Genomic DNA, 15,007 nt, shown 5'->3' with positions numbered 1-15,007 from the left:
CGCGAGTCGGTGCAGTCGCGGGGACGGCCTCGAGGCGGCGGCGGGGACCGCGTATCGCGGCACTACGGCCCGAAGGGGCGACGCGAGGAGAACCACAGGGCGGCGGCGCTGCGGCCCGACGGGGCGACACAGCGGCAGCCCGATGCTCGATCGGTGGAGAGGGGCGCTGAACTCGGGGACGATCTTCACGGGACCTGCGGAGGCGCGCGTAACTGACGGGCCAGGTCGGTCGCGCGGCGTAGATGAGGCGGATCGCGGCGGCGAGCTGGTGATCGAGCCGATCGCGCGCGAGGTAGGGGACGCCGCTCGGTGAAGGCGGAGTCCGAGATGAAGCCGGCGACGACGGACGGCGTGGGACGTCGTGCAGACGAGCTTGTCAGCACCGACACCCGGGCTGCCAAAGCAACGCCGGCGCCTGGGCAGCGAGGCCCGAGTGACCAACGGAGCAGCGGCGCCCAAGTTGAGGCAGCCGACGAGCCTGACGCAGCCGTCCCGACGCAGCCGAGGACGAGGCCGGCGAGGTGGACCGCCGGGTCGCCTTGCAGACGCGGCGGATGCGGGTGATGTGGATCGATGGGCGGGCCGGCGCGCGAGCGACGGCTATGATTGGCCGTCGCATGGGCCGAGGCCGCCGGGTCGGGGCGATGCAGGTGTCCCGGTCGAAGCAGGGCGGTGACGGCCGGCGCAGGGCGACGGGCGGACGGACGCGCGGACGGCGGTTGGCCCTGACGGGCCGCCTCGGCACGCGTGGCCGCCGGGTCGGAAGAGAGGCCGGCTGGTAGCGTCGGGGTCGGAGTAGAGGCGCTCGGGGTCGATGGCGGCGGTGGGCGACGCAAACCGATCAAGAATAGATCGGAAAACCAAAAAGAAACCGCGCGATCAAGATGACCAGCGGGAGAGAAAACCCCGGAGCAAGGCTCGGGGAAAAGACTCTCTAAGGCAGCCGGTCAACACGACCGGCGGACGAACCCTAGGTACGGGCGGCGCGGCCCCCGGCGGCGGTCATGGAGGCCGACCGCCCCGGGGGTGGCGTGCGGGTGCGGAAGCGGCGACGGCTAGGGTTTAGGATCGACTTGCGATAGATACCATGTTAGAAGGGAGAGACATGATTGGTGAAATAGTTCGTTGTATTGCTTGAGCCTCGTGGGCATATATGTAGGAGTACAATGATCAACTTGAAGTACAAGACAAAGCAGGAACAAATACTAGTCTATCCTATACTTCCTAATATACATTATACTCAACATCGAGGAGCCTGCAGAACGGGTGTAGTCGCCGCCGCCGTCGTCGTCATCATCATCGTCGCCGCCGCCCTGCGTACCGCCGGAGCCGCCGTCGTCCCTGCTGCACCCCTCACCAGGGTCGCCCACGCGCGGGGGGTTGGACGGCCTGGGCGCATCCTCGTCATCGCTGTCGAGGACGACGACGCCGCCCTCGTCGCGTCCGCGACGCCGAGCTTTGATCTCCTCGTAGGCCCGGTGCTTTGCGCTCCACCTGCTCGCGGACGTAGTCCGCCTTCGCCCACTTGAGGGCGGTCTCGTCGGCGGCGGCCATCTCCTCGTGCTCCTTCTTCACGGGGAGCAACCCCGGCTCTGTCTTCGGCTGGACGAGGAGGAGGGAATGAGGGGAGGGGCGGCCGTCCTCGTTGATGACGAGGGCGCCGCTGCGGGTGCGGCACCCAAGCGGCGTCTCCTGCGGCTCCGGCTTGACGGGGCGGAGTGCCGGCGACCCGGAGGAAAGCAAGCTGGAGCCTGACGACGAGGAGGTCGCCGTCTCCATTCGCCGCGGCGTCCAGGAACTACCGCGGTGGCGAGAGAAGGACGGGGGCGTCGGGTACTCGAGGCGCGGCGTGTTGTCGGCCTCGAGGGTGCGGCTGGGCATGCCCCACCATTTGCGCCGCCCGTCGACGTTGAGGCGGCCGTGGGGCACGGTGCCGTTCACGGAGGCGACTTGGTCGGCGTGGCGCGGTCAAAGTACATCGTCCACAACGTGTGGCTGTCGGCCGAGTACGTCGGCTCGTTCCGTTGCGCCTCCGACAACGACGAATGGATGCGCGCTATCTCGGCGCGCCGTTCGGCACCTGGACGCCGCCAGCGCTCAGACTCCACAAGCCCGGCACGCGCATGTCCGGAGGCGCCGGGTAGCCGGCCTTGTAGAGGAGGTGCGTCTTGTCCTCGCGCAGATGGCGGCCGCCGTAGTCGTTCACCGCCGCGGTGTCGCCTGTGTAGCGCTCGCCATTGCTCGTCGGCGGGGAAGAGTGGGAGAGAGAGGTTATGGTGGCGAGTTGTGGTGTTCACCGGCGAGGAGGTCGGCTTTTATAGACGAAGACGGGCGGTGAGAAGCTGCCCGCCGGGTGCCGCGTGGCGGGAGCGGGTGGGACGCATGTCGCGGCGCCTTCACTGTGCCACTCGTGAGGCATCAACGGAATGCTGACCGGCGCGGCAGCCTTGACATTGATTCCCGCGGGAACCAAGGCGATGAAGACGACGAAGGCGGCGAGTCGCTGACTCGCCGGACCCACTCCCTTTCGCGCCAAAATTGTTTCCCCCGACGCCCCCTAGCGCGCCGGGTTCGGCCTGGGTCCGCCGGCGCCAAAATCGGCCTGAGCTGGCAAAAAATGGGCTTCCGGGGCGCGGCTGGGCCGAATTTTTGGCGCCGGCGACAAAAAAGGGGCCTTGGGGTCTGTTGGGGGCGCGGCTGGAGATGCTCTTAGTGCTCCCTAACACCACAGTAGGTCGAGGGGGAAGCGCCAGGGTGGTCGTGCGCGGTCTTCTTTATCTTCGTAGCCGCCACCACCGTGTTGTCGACCGCCTTAGCCTATGGACGACGGTCCTTTTTTCCACATAGCTTGGGCAAGGGTGGTACGGTTGTGACGGCGGAGTGGCTACCAACAACCATCAGCGACAATGTGTTGTCGATGATGTTCCTCCCTTGTTGTCGTCGTTTCAGTGGTAGCGCGTGTCAAATTCATGACCGACGTTGGGTCTTCAGCACCGGTGATGGTGTCCGTGGGTGTGGCGGGGGACGACCTTTCCATTCCGTCGGTCATCAGGGAAGGGGCGGCCAACGGTGAGGATAGGGATGGCGGCGTCGGGGTAGGGAGACTGTGAGCGAGCAGGAGGTAGGCGGCTTTTTGCTCAGACTACCCACGGTTGAACTAACAATGAGCGGCTGGGGGAGTTTTGGGGACAGGGTCATATTTAGGGAAAAGGTCATGTTAGCTACCCCTTAATCCCCTAAACGAAATGTTTCATCTGTATTTGTGGGGCAGCAAGGGGTGGTGAGGAGTCCTCCTTCGTGCGAGCCGGTGAGCTGCCCTCCTCGGGTTAGGGATGGACGATGACATGGCAGACTAAGCGAGATCTAGGACAAGCAGTTGGGAGGAAGGTGAGTATTGCGGCAAACATCAGAGCAGGGCAATAGTTATAGGCGGTCGACGTCTAGAGGGACGTCATGGGAGAAGCAACGGTCGAGCGCCGAAATTAAATGCCAGCCTGATGTGGCGTGTGAACAGGAGAATGTTCAATGTTGTGCCACTATCAAGCACTACAGAATGTTCAATGTTGCGCTCCAACAGCACTAAGATATGGAACTTCATGTCCTAATATCTCTTCTCCATCGTTCATTGGTCTAAATTGATCTTTCTCTACGTCTAGAGATCGAACTACCATAGGAGTTTTGGATGGATAGGATTTGTCCATATTGAATTTCTCCAATATTTTCAGGATATAGGCAGTTTGATGAATCAAAATACCCGAGGGAAGGTGCTTAAGTTGTAGTCCTAAGCAAAATTTGGTTTTACCCAAATCCTTCATCTCGAATTCTGTCTTTAGGTGATTGCGTGCTGATACGTCCATTTTGCATCATGCTTTTATATCGTATTTATTGCATTATGGGCTGTTATTACACATTATGTCACAATACTTATGCCTTTTCTCTCTTATTTTACAAGGTTTCATGAAGAGGGAGAATGCCGGCAGCTGGAATTCTGGGCTGGAAAAGGAGCAAATATTAGAGACCTATTCTGCACAACTCCAAAAGTCCTGAAACTCCATGAAAGTCAGTTTTGGAATATATTAAAAATATTGGACGAAGAAAGCACAAGAGGGGGGCCACCCACTGTCCATGAGGGTGGAGGGTGTGCCCTACCCCCTGGGCGCGCCCCTGCCTCGTGGGCCACCTGGAAGCCCCCCGATGCCCATCTTCTGGTATAAGGTGTCTTTCGCCCTGGAAAAAATAAGAAGGAAGCTTTCGGGACGAAGCGCCGCCGTCTCGAGGCGGAACCTGGCGAAACCAATCTAGGGCTCCGGCGGAGCTGTTCTGCCGGGGAAACATCCCTCCGGGAGGGGGAAATCGTCACCATCGCCATCACCATCGATCCTCTCATCGGGAGGGGGTCAATCTCCATCAACATCTTCACCAGCACCATCTCCTCTCAAACCCTAGTCCATCTCTTGTATCCGATCTGTGTCCCAAAACCTCAGATTGGTACCTGCGGGTTGCTAGTAGTGTTGATTACTCCTTGTAGTTGATGCTAGTTGGTTTATTCGGTGGAAGATTATATGTTCAGATCCTTTATGCACATTAATACCCGTCTGATTATGAACATGAATATGATTTGTGAGTAGTTACATTTGTTCCTGAGGACATGGGAGAAGTCTTGTTATAAGTAGTCATGTGAATGTGGTATTCGTTCGATATTTTGATGAGATGTATGTTGTCTTTGAAGGAAATATGCCCTAGAGGCAATAATAAAGTTGTTATTTATATTTCCTTATATCATGATAAATGTTTATTATTCATGCTAGAATTGTATTAACCGGAAACTTAGTACATGTGTGAATACATAGACAAACAGAGTGTCACTAGTATGCCTCTACTTGACTAGCTCGTTGAATCAAAGATGGTTAAGTTTCCTAGCCATTGACATGAGTTGTCATTTGATTAACGGGATCACATCACTAGAGAATGATGTGATTGACGTGACCCATTCCGTTAGCTTAACATTTGATCGTTTAGTTTATTGCCATTGCTTTCTTCATGACTTATACATGTTCCTATGACTATGAGATTATGCAACTCCCGAATACCGGAGGAACACTTTGTGTGCTACCAAACGTCACAATGTAACTCGGTGATTATAAAGGTGCTCTACAGGTGTCTCCGATGGTACTTATTGAGTTGGCATAGATCAAGATTAGGATTTGTCACTCCGATTGTCGGAGAGGTATCTCTGGGCCCTCGCGGTAATGCACATCAATATAAGCCTTGCAAGCAATGTGACTAATGAGTTAGTTGCGGGATGATGCATTACGGAACGAGTAAAGAGACTTGCCGGTAACGAGATTGAACTAGGTATTGAGATACCGACGATCGAATCTCGGGCAAGTAAAATACCGATGAAAAAGGGAACAACGTATGTTGTTATGCAGTTTGACCGATAAAGATCTTCGTAGAATATGTAGGAGCCAATATGAGCATCCAGGTTCCGCTATTGGTTATTGACCGGAGACGTGTCTCGGTCATGTCTACATAGTTCTCGAACCCATAGAGTCTGCACGCTTAACGTTCGGTGACGATCAGTATTATGAGTTTATGTGTTTTGATATACCGAAGGTAGTTCGGAGTCCTGGATATGATCACGGACATGACGAGAAGTCTCGAAATGGTCGAGACATAAAGATCGATATATTGGACGACTATATTTGGACATCGGAATGGTTCCGGGTGAGATCGGGCATATACCGGTACACCGGGAGGTTACCGGAACCCCCCGTAAGGTATATGGGCCTTATTGGGCCTTAGTGGGAGAGAGGAGAAGGAGGGAATTCCTTATTTGACACTACCTTAAAATGTGGTTCTCTATTTGGCCCTGAAGAAATTTTTCTTCCCTGTTTGACATCTGCTCTAAATTTCTTTTCCAATATGACACATTAGTGCATTTTGTTCACCAACGGTGTTAAAGACAGATGTGAAAAGACCTTTTTACCCCTGGTGCATATGGTGACCAAAAATCTGTACATGACAATATCTGCAGTTATGTTATTGAGTCAACCAGGGTCTTCGGTTGCATGCATGCAGCACCAACAGCTTCCATGGCGTGCAAGGACTAGGTAGTTTCCGAGTTATTTCCTGTAGTTTTCCTTAACGTTGAGGAACTTGACTAGAAGTAGACTTTAGCTGTGCAAGCAATTACGTAGTAGTTGCTAGGAAGGTGCTTTGCATGGTCGTGGTAGTAGTCCCATAAGTGACATGCAAGTACGTAGGAATTTCAATGTGTGTGTGCTGTGTGCACGTCCAGCCCGGCCTATAAAAGGACCCGGCTCCTTCACTTGTAAGCAAGCTTATTCAGAAGCAAAAGCATTCAGCTTCCACTAGTAGTACACCACCGTGTCTCCTCACTAGTACGTGAGTGTGTGTTCTTGGTAGTCTTCGTGCTAGTGTTCCTCGTCCAGATATTCTGCTCTTTCCTTAGTCTGGTACTAACTAGTCTATAGTTCGGGCTAACATATGTTACATATTTGGTCATGTTAAATGATCAATTGAGACCCCATAATTTGGTCAATGAACTGATTTCAATTCAAAAAATTGGTGTTGGTGCTCGTCTTGTACGGCCGTTGGTGCCGGTGTTGAGCGGATAGTGGTTGAATGTACTGTGCTCCGAGGACTCCGACGCCGCCGAACGCCTCCGCGAGATGCGAGTGTGATGGATGGGTGTGGGCGTTGGCGAATGGATGGATGTTGTGAACGATGTATGGTTCCCCTCTCTGGCCGTGCGTGAGTCCTGCGAATGGCCTTGTGCCTTTGTATTTATAGGAAAGGAAGATAGACAAAGTGCGAGCGTTTGTTCCGATCTTCGTGGAAGGAAAGAGATATGAAATCCCGTCTACGAGCTCCATTGCCGGTATTTGTATATGTGCATGTACATAGTAGAACTCAACCATATTTAACACGCCACGGCCAGCCCAGACTATACTGGTGCATTCATGCATTAGTCAAGTATTCGGGTATTTAAAGAAGTATAATACGGGCCGGCCAGGGCGCTGGTATACGAGAACTGACGCGCGGACATTTAGATATATGTACGAGTAGATGAGACATCAGCAGGAACTACTCCGTACCTCTACATGTGCAAGGTTAGCTAGCTACATGATCAAATACGTAGACTGATGCACGTATGTAATCGGCCAGTATAAGTGTGTGTGAACATGCATGCATGCATGGTACGTGAAGCAACCGGGCAATTAAGTGTGTGCATGCACATATGTATAACCCTAAATGTGCGTGTAACTTGCACTAAAAAATGTAACTGGACTTAGCTTTCTCAAAGTGACAAGCACAAAAACACGGCAAACAACACAAACGAGAGGAACGGCTAGATCGGGATCGGGATATTTTCTTTTGTTCGATGTGGGCTAGCGACTAGCATAGGGGTATTTTGGTTCATCCATTTTTTTTGACGGAACAGTGTAACGAAATCGACGGCAATATCACGTAAGGAAAGAAATTTAGACTACATGTCAAATAGGGAAGAAAAGTTTCTTTAGGGTCAAATAAGGAACCACATTTTAAGGTAGTGTCAAATAAGGAATTTTCTCGAGGAGAAGGGAGCAAAGGAGGGGGCGTCCCCCAACCCCAATCCGAATTGGGAAGGGGGCCAGCCCCCCTTTCCTTCCTCCTTCCTCCCCCTTCCTTCTCTCCTAATCCAACTAGGGAAGGGGGGGGGGGAATCCTACTCCCGGCGGGAGTAGGACTCCCCTTGGGGCGCGCCTAGGAGGCCGGCCTCCTCCCCCTCCTCCACTCCTTTATATACGGGGGAGGGGGGCACCCCATAGACACACAAGTTGATCATTGATCTCTTAGCCGTGTGCGGTGCCCCCCTCCACCATAATCCACCTCGGTCATATCGTCGTAGTGCTTAGGCGAAGCCCTGCGCTGGTAGCTTCATCATCACCGTCATCACGCCGTCGTGCTGACAAAGCTCTCCATCGACACTCTACTGGATCGTGAGTTCGTGGGACGTCACCGAGTCGAACGTGTGCAGATCGCGGAGGTGCCGTACTTTCGGTACTAGGATCGGTCGATCGTGAAGATGTACGACTACATCAACCGCGTTGTCATAACGCTTTCGCTTATGGTCTACGAGGGTACGTGGACTACACTCTTCCCTCTCGTTGCTATGCATCACCATGATCTTGCGTGTGCGTAGGAATTTTTTTGAAATTACTACGTTATCCAACAGTGGCATCCGAGCCAGGTTTATGCGTAGATATTATATGCACGAGTAGAACACAAGTGAGTTGTGGGCGATACTAGCCATACTGCTTACCAGCATGTCATACTTTGATTCGGCGGTATTGTTGGATGAAGCGGCCCGGACCGACATTACGCGTACGCTTATGCGAGACTGGTTCTACCGACGTGCTTCGCACACATGTGGCCGGCGGGTGTCAGTTTCTCCAACTTTAGTTGAATCGAGTATGGCTACGCCCGGTCCTTGTTGAAGGTTAAAACAACACATACTTGACGAAATATCGTTGTGGTTTTGATGCGTAGGTAAGAACGGTTCTTGCTCAGCCCGTAGCAGCCACGTAAAACTTGCAACAACAAAGTAGAGGACGTCTAACTTGTTTTTGCAGGGCATGTTGTGATGTGATATGGTCAAGACATGATGCTAAATTTTATTGTATGAGATGATCATGTTTTGTAACAGAGTTATCGGCAACTGGCAGGAGCCATATGGTTGTCGCTTTATTGTATGAAATGCAATCGCCATGTAATTGCTTTACTTTATCACTAAGCGATAGCGATAGTCGTAGAAGCAATAGTTGGCGAGACGACAACGATGCTACGATGGAGATCAAGGTGTCGCGCCGGTGACGATGGTGATCATGACGGTGCTTTGGAGATGAAGATCAAAGGCACAAGATGATGATGGCCATATCATATCACTTATATTGATTGCATGTGATGTTTATCCTTTATGCATCTTATTTTCCTTAGTTTGACGGTAGCATTATAAGCTGATCTCTCACTAAATTTCAAGGTACAAGTGTTCTCCCTGAGTATGCACCGTTGCGAAAGTTCGTCGTGCCGAGACACCACGTGATGATCGGGTGTGATAAGCTCTACGTTCACATACAACGGGTGCAAGCCAGTTTTGCACACGCAGAATACTCGAGTTAAACTTGACGAGCCTAGCATATGCAGATATGGCCTCGGAACGCTGAGACCGAAAGGTCGAGCGTGAATCATATAATAGATATGATCAACATAGTGATGTTCACCATTGAAAACTACTCCATCTCACGTGATGATCGGACATGGTTTAGTTGATATGGATCACGTGATCACTTAGATGATTAGAGGGATGTCTATCTAAGTGGGAGTTTTTAAGTAATTTGATTAATTGAACTTTAATTTATCATGAACTTAGTACCTGATAGTATTTTGCATGTCTATGTTATTGTAGATAGATGACCCGTGCTGTTGTTCCGTTGAATTTTAATGCGTTCCTAGAGAAAGCTAAGTTGAAAGATGATGGTAGCAACTACACGGACTGGGTCCATAACTTGAGGATTATCCTCATTGCTGCACAGAAGAATTATTTCCTGGAAGCACCACTAGGTGCCAAACCCGCTGCAGGAGCAACGCCAGATGTTATGAACGTCTGGCAGAGCAAAGCTGATGACTACTCGATAGTTCAGTCTGCCATGCTTTACGGCTTAGAACCGGGACTTCAACGACGTTTTGAACTCATGGAGCATATGAGATGTTCCAGGAGTTGAAGTTAATATTTCAAGCAAATGCCCGGATTGAGAGATATGAAGTCTCCAATAAGTTCTACAGCTGCAAGATGGAGGAGAATAGGTTTCTCAGTGAACGTATACTCAAAATGTCTGGGTATAATAATCACTTGATTCAACTGGGTGTTAATCTTCCTGATGATAGTGTCATTGACAGAATTCTTCAATCACTGCCACCAAGCTACAAGAGCTTCGTGATGAACTATAATATGCAAGAGATGGATAAGACAATTCCCGAGCTCTACTGCAAAGGGACTGGTCACTGGAAATCAAGAAGGAGCATCAAGTGTTGATGGTCAACAAGACCACCAGTTTCAAGAAAAAGGGTAAAGGGAAGAAGGGGAACTTCAAAAAAGAATGTCAAGCAAGTTGCTGCTCAAGTGAAGAAACCCAAGTCTGGACCTAAGCCTGAGACTGAGTGCTTCTACTGCAAAGGGACTGGTCACTGGAAGCGGAACTGCCCCAAGTATTTGGCGGATAAGAAGGATGGCAATGTGAACAAAGGTATATGTGATATACATGTTATTGATGTGTACCTTACTAATGCTCGCAGTAGTGCCTGGGTATTTGATAGTGGTTTTGTTAATAATATTTGCAACTCGAAACAGGGACTACGGATTAAGCGAAGATTGGCTAAGGACGAGGCGACGATGCGCGTGGGAAATGGTTCCAAAGTCGATGTGATCGCGGTCGGCACGCTACCTCTACATCTACCTTCGGGATTAGTTTTAGACCTGAATAATTGTTATTTGGTGCCAGCGTTGAGCATGAACATTATATCTGGATATTGTTTGATGCGAGACGGTTATTCATCTAAATCAGAGAATAATGGTTGTTCTATTTATATGAGTAATATCTTTTATGGCCATGCACCCTTGAAGAGTGGTATATTTATGTTGAATGTCGATAGTAGTGATACAGATATTCATAATATTGAAGCCAAAAGATGCAGAGTTGATAATGATAGTGCAACTTATTTGTGGCACCGCCGTTGAGGTCATATTGGTGTAAAACGCATGAAGAAACTCCATTCTGATGGACTTTTGGAATCACTTGATTATGAATCACTTGGTACTTGCGAACCATGGCTCATGGGCAAGATGACTAAAACGCCGTTCTCCGGAACAATGGAGCGAGCAACAGATTTATTGGAAATCATACATACTGATGTATGTGCTCCGATGAATGTTGAGGCTCGCGGCAGGTATCGTTATTTTCTCACCTTCACAGATGATTTGAGAAGATATGGATATATCTACTTGATGAAACATAAGTCTGAAACATTTGAAAAGTTCAAAGAATTTCAGAGTGAAGTAGAAAATCATCGTAACAAGAAAATAAAATTTCTACGATCTGATCGTGGAGGAGAATATTTGAGTTACGAGTTTGGTCTTCATTTGAAACAACGCGGAATAGTTTTTCAACTCACGCCACCCGGAACACCACAACGTAATGGTGTGTCCGAACGTCGTAATCGTAATTTACTAGATATGGTGCGATCTATGATGTCTCTTACTGATTTACCGCTATCGTTTTGGGGTTATACTTTAGAGACGGCTGCATTCATGTTAAATAGGGCACCATATAAATCCGTTGAGACGACACCTTATGAACTGTGGTTTGGCAAGAAACCAAAGTTGTCATTTCTTAAAGTTTGGGGTTGCGATGCTTATGTGAAAAAGCTTCAACCTGATAAGCTCGAACCCAAATCGGAGAAATGTGTCTTCATAGGATACCCAAAGGAGACTGTTGGGTACACCTTCTTTCCCAGATCCGAAGGCAAGACATTCGTTGCTAAGAATGGATCCTTTCTAGAGAAGGAGTTTCTCTCGAAAGAAGTGACTGGGAGGAAAGTAGAACTTGATGAGGTAACTGTACCTGCTCCCGTATTGGAAAGTAGTTCATCACAGAAATCTGTTCCTGTGACTCCTACACCAATTAGTGAGGAAGCTAATGATGATGATCATGTAACTTCAGATCAAGTTACTACCGAACCTCGTAGGTCAACCAGAGTAAGATCCGCACCAGAGTGGTACGGTAATCCTGTTCTGGAGGTCATGTTACTTGACCATGACGAACCTACGAACTATGAGGAAGCGATGATGAGCCCAGATTCCGCAAAATGGCTTGAAGCCATGAAATCTGAGATGGGATCCATGTATGAGAACAAAGTATGGACTTTGGTTGACTTGCCCGATGATCGGCAAGCCATCGAGAATAAATGGATCTTCAAGAAGAAGACTGACGCTGACGGTAATGTTACTGTCTACAAAGCTCGACTTGTTGCGAAAGGTTTTCGACAAGTTCAAGGAGTTGACTACGATGAGACCTTCTCACCCGTAGCGATGCTTAAGTCCGTCTGAATCATGTTAGCAATTGCCGCATTTTATGATTATGAAATTTGGCAAATGGATGTAAAGGCTGCATTCCTGAATGGATTTCTGGAAGAAGAGTTGTATATGATGCAACCTGAAGGTTTTATCGATCCAAAGGATGCTAACAAAGTGTGCAAGCTCCAGCGATCCACTTATGGACTGGTGCAAGCATCTCGGAGTTGGAATAAACGTTTTGATAGTGTGATCAAAGCATATGGTTTTATACAGACTTTTGGAGAAGCCTGTATTTACAAGAAAGTGATTGAGAGCTCTGTAGCATTTCTAATATTATATGTGGATGACATATTATTGATTGGAAATGATATAGAATTTCTGGATAGCATAAAAGGATACTTGAATAAGAGTTTTTCAATGAAAGACCTCGGTGAAGCTGCTTATATATTGGGCATCAAGATCTGTAGAGATAGATCAAGACGCTTAATTGGACTTTCACAAAGCACATACCTTGATAAATTTTTGAAGAAGTTCAAAATGGATCAAGCAAAGAAAGGGTTCTTGCCTGTGTTACAAGGTGTGAAGTTGAGTCAGACTCAATGCCCGACCACTGCAGAAGATAGAGAGAAAATGAAAGGTGTTCCCTATGCTTCAGCCATAGGCTCTATCATGTATGCAATGCTGTGTACCAGACCTGATGTGTGCCTTGCTATTAGTTTAGTGGGAGGTACCAAAGTAATCCAGGAGTGGATCACTGGACAACAGTCAAGAACATCTTGAAATACCTGAAAAGGACTAAGGATATGTTTCTCGTTTATGGAGGTGACAAAGAGCTCGTCGTAAATGGTTACATTGATGCAAGCTTTGACACTGATCCGGATCACTCTAAGTCACAAACCGGATACGTATTTATATTAAACGGTGGAGCTGTCAGTTGGTGCAGTTCTAAGCAAAGCGTCGTGGCGGGATCTACGTGTGAAGCGGAGTACACAGCTGCTTCGGAAGCAGCAAATGAAGGAGTCTGGATGAAGGAGTTCATATCCGATCTAGGTGTCATACCTAGTGCATCGGGTCCAATGAAAATCTTTTGTGACAATACTTGTGCAATTGCCTTGGCAAAGGAATCCAGATTTCACAAGAGAACCAAGCACATCAAGAGACGCTTCAATTCCATCCGTGATCAAGTCAAGGAGGGAGACATAGAGATTTGCAAGATACATACGGATCTGAATGTTGCGGACCCGTTGACTAAGCCTCTCTCACGAGCAAAACATGATCAGCACCAAGACTCCATGGGTGTTAGAATCATTACTGTGTAATCTAGATTATTGACTCTAGTGCAAGTGGGAGACTGAAGGAAATATGCCCTAGAGGCAATAATAAAGTTGTTATTTATATTTCCTTATATCATGATAAATGTTTATTATTCATGCTAGAATTGTATTAACCGGAAACTTAGTACATGTGTGAATACATAGACAAACAGAGTGTCACTAGTATGCCTCTACTTGACTAGCTCGTTGAATCAAAGATGGTTAAGTTTCCTAGCCATTGACATGAGTGGTCATTTGATTAACGGGATCACATCATTAGAGAATGATGTGATTGACATGACCCATTCCATTAGCTTATCATTTGATCGTTTAGTTAGCTTAGCACTATGATCGTTTAGTTTATTGCCATTGCTTTCTTCATGACTTATACATGTTCCTATGACTATGAGTTTATGCAACTCCCGAATACCGGAGGAACACTTTGTGTGCTACCAAACGTCACAACGTAACTGGGTGATTATAAAGGTGCTCTACAGGTGTCTCCAATGGTACTTGTTGAGTTGGCATAGATCAAGATTAGGATTTGTCACTCCGATTGTCGGAGAGGTATCTCTGGGCCCTCTCGGTAATGCACATCAATATAAGCCTTGCAAGCAATGTGACTAATGAGTTAGTTGCGGGATGATGCATTACGGAACGAGTAAAGAGACTTGCCGGTAATGAGATTGAACTAGGTATTGAGATACCGACAATCGAATCTCGGGCAAGTAACATACCTATGACATAGGGAACAACGTATGTTGTTATGCGGTTTGACCGATAAAGATCTTCGTAGAATATGTGGGAGCCAATATGAGCATCCAGGTTCCGCTATTGGTTATTTACCGGAGACGTGTCTCGGTCATGTCTACATAGTTTTTGAACCCGTAGGGTCCGCACGCTTAACGTTCGGTGACGATCGGTATTATGAGTTTATGTGTTTTGATGTCTCGAAGGTAGTTCGGAGTCCCGGATATGATCACGGACATGACGAGGAGTCTCGAAATGGTCGAGACATAAAGATTGATATATTGGACGACTATATTTGGACATCGGAATGGTTCCGGGTGAGATCGGGCATATACCGGTACACCGGGAGGTATATGGGCCTTATTGGGCCTTAGTGGGAGAGAGAAGGGAGCAAAGTAGGGGGCACCCCCCCAAGCCCAATCCGAATTGGGAAGGGGGCCGACCCCCCTTTCCTTCCTCCTTCCTCCCCCTTCCTTCTCTCCTAATCCAACTAGGGAAGGGGGGGGGGAATCCTACTCCCGGTGGGAGTAGGACTCCCCTTGGGGCGCGCCTAGGAGGCCAGCCTCCTCCCCCTCCTCCACTCCTTTATATACGGGGGAGGGGGCACCCCATAGACACACAAGTTGATCATTGATCTCTTAGCCGTGTGCGGTGCCCCCCTCCACCATAATCCACCTTTGTCATATCCTCGTAGTGCTTAGGCGAAGCCCTACGCCGGTAGCTTCATCATCACCGTCATGACGCCGTCGTGCTGACAAAGCTCTCCCTCGACACTCTACTGGATCGTGAGTTCGTGGGACGTCACCAA

The sequence above is a fragment of the Aegilops tauschii genome, chromosome 1 (genome assembly GCF_002575655.3).
Source record: "Aegilops tauschii subsp. strangulata cultivar AL8/78 chromosome 1, Aet v6.0, whole genome shotgun sequence".
NCBI classification, from domain to species: domain Eukaryota; kingdom Viridiplantae; phylum Streptophyta; class Magnoliopsida; order Poales; family Poaceae; genus Aegilops; species Aegilops tauschii.
This window is presented reverse-complemented; position numbering follows the sequence as displayed.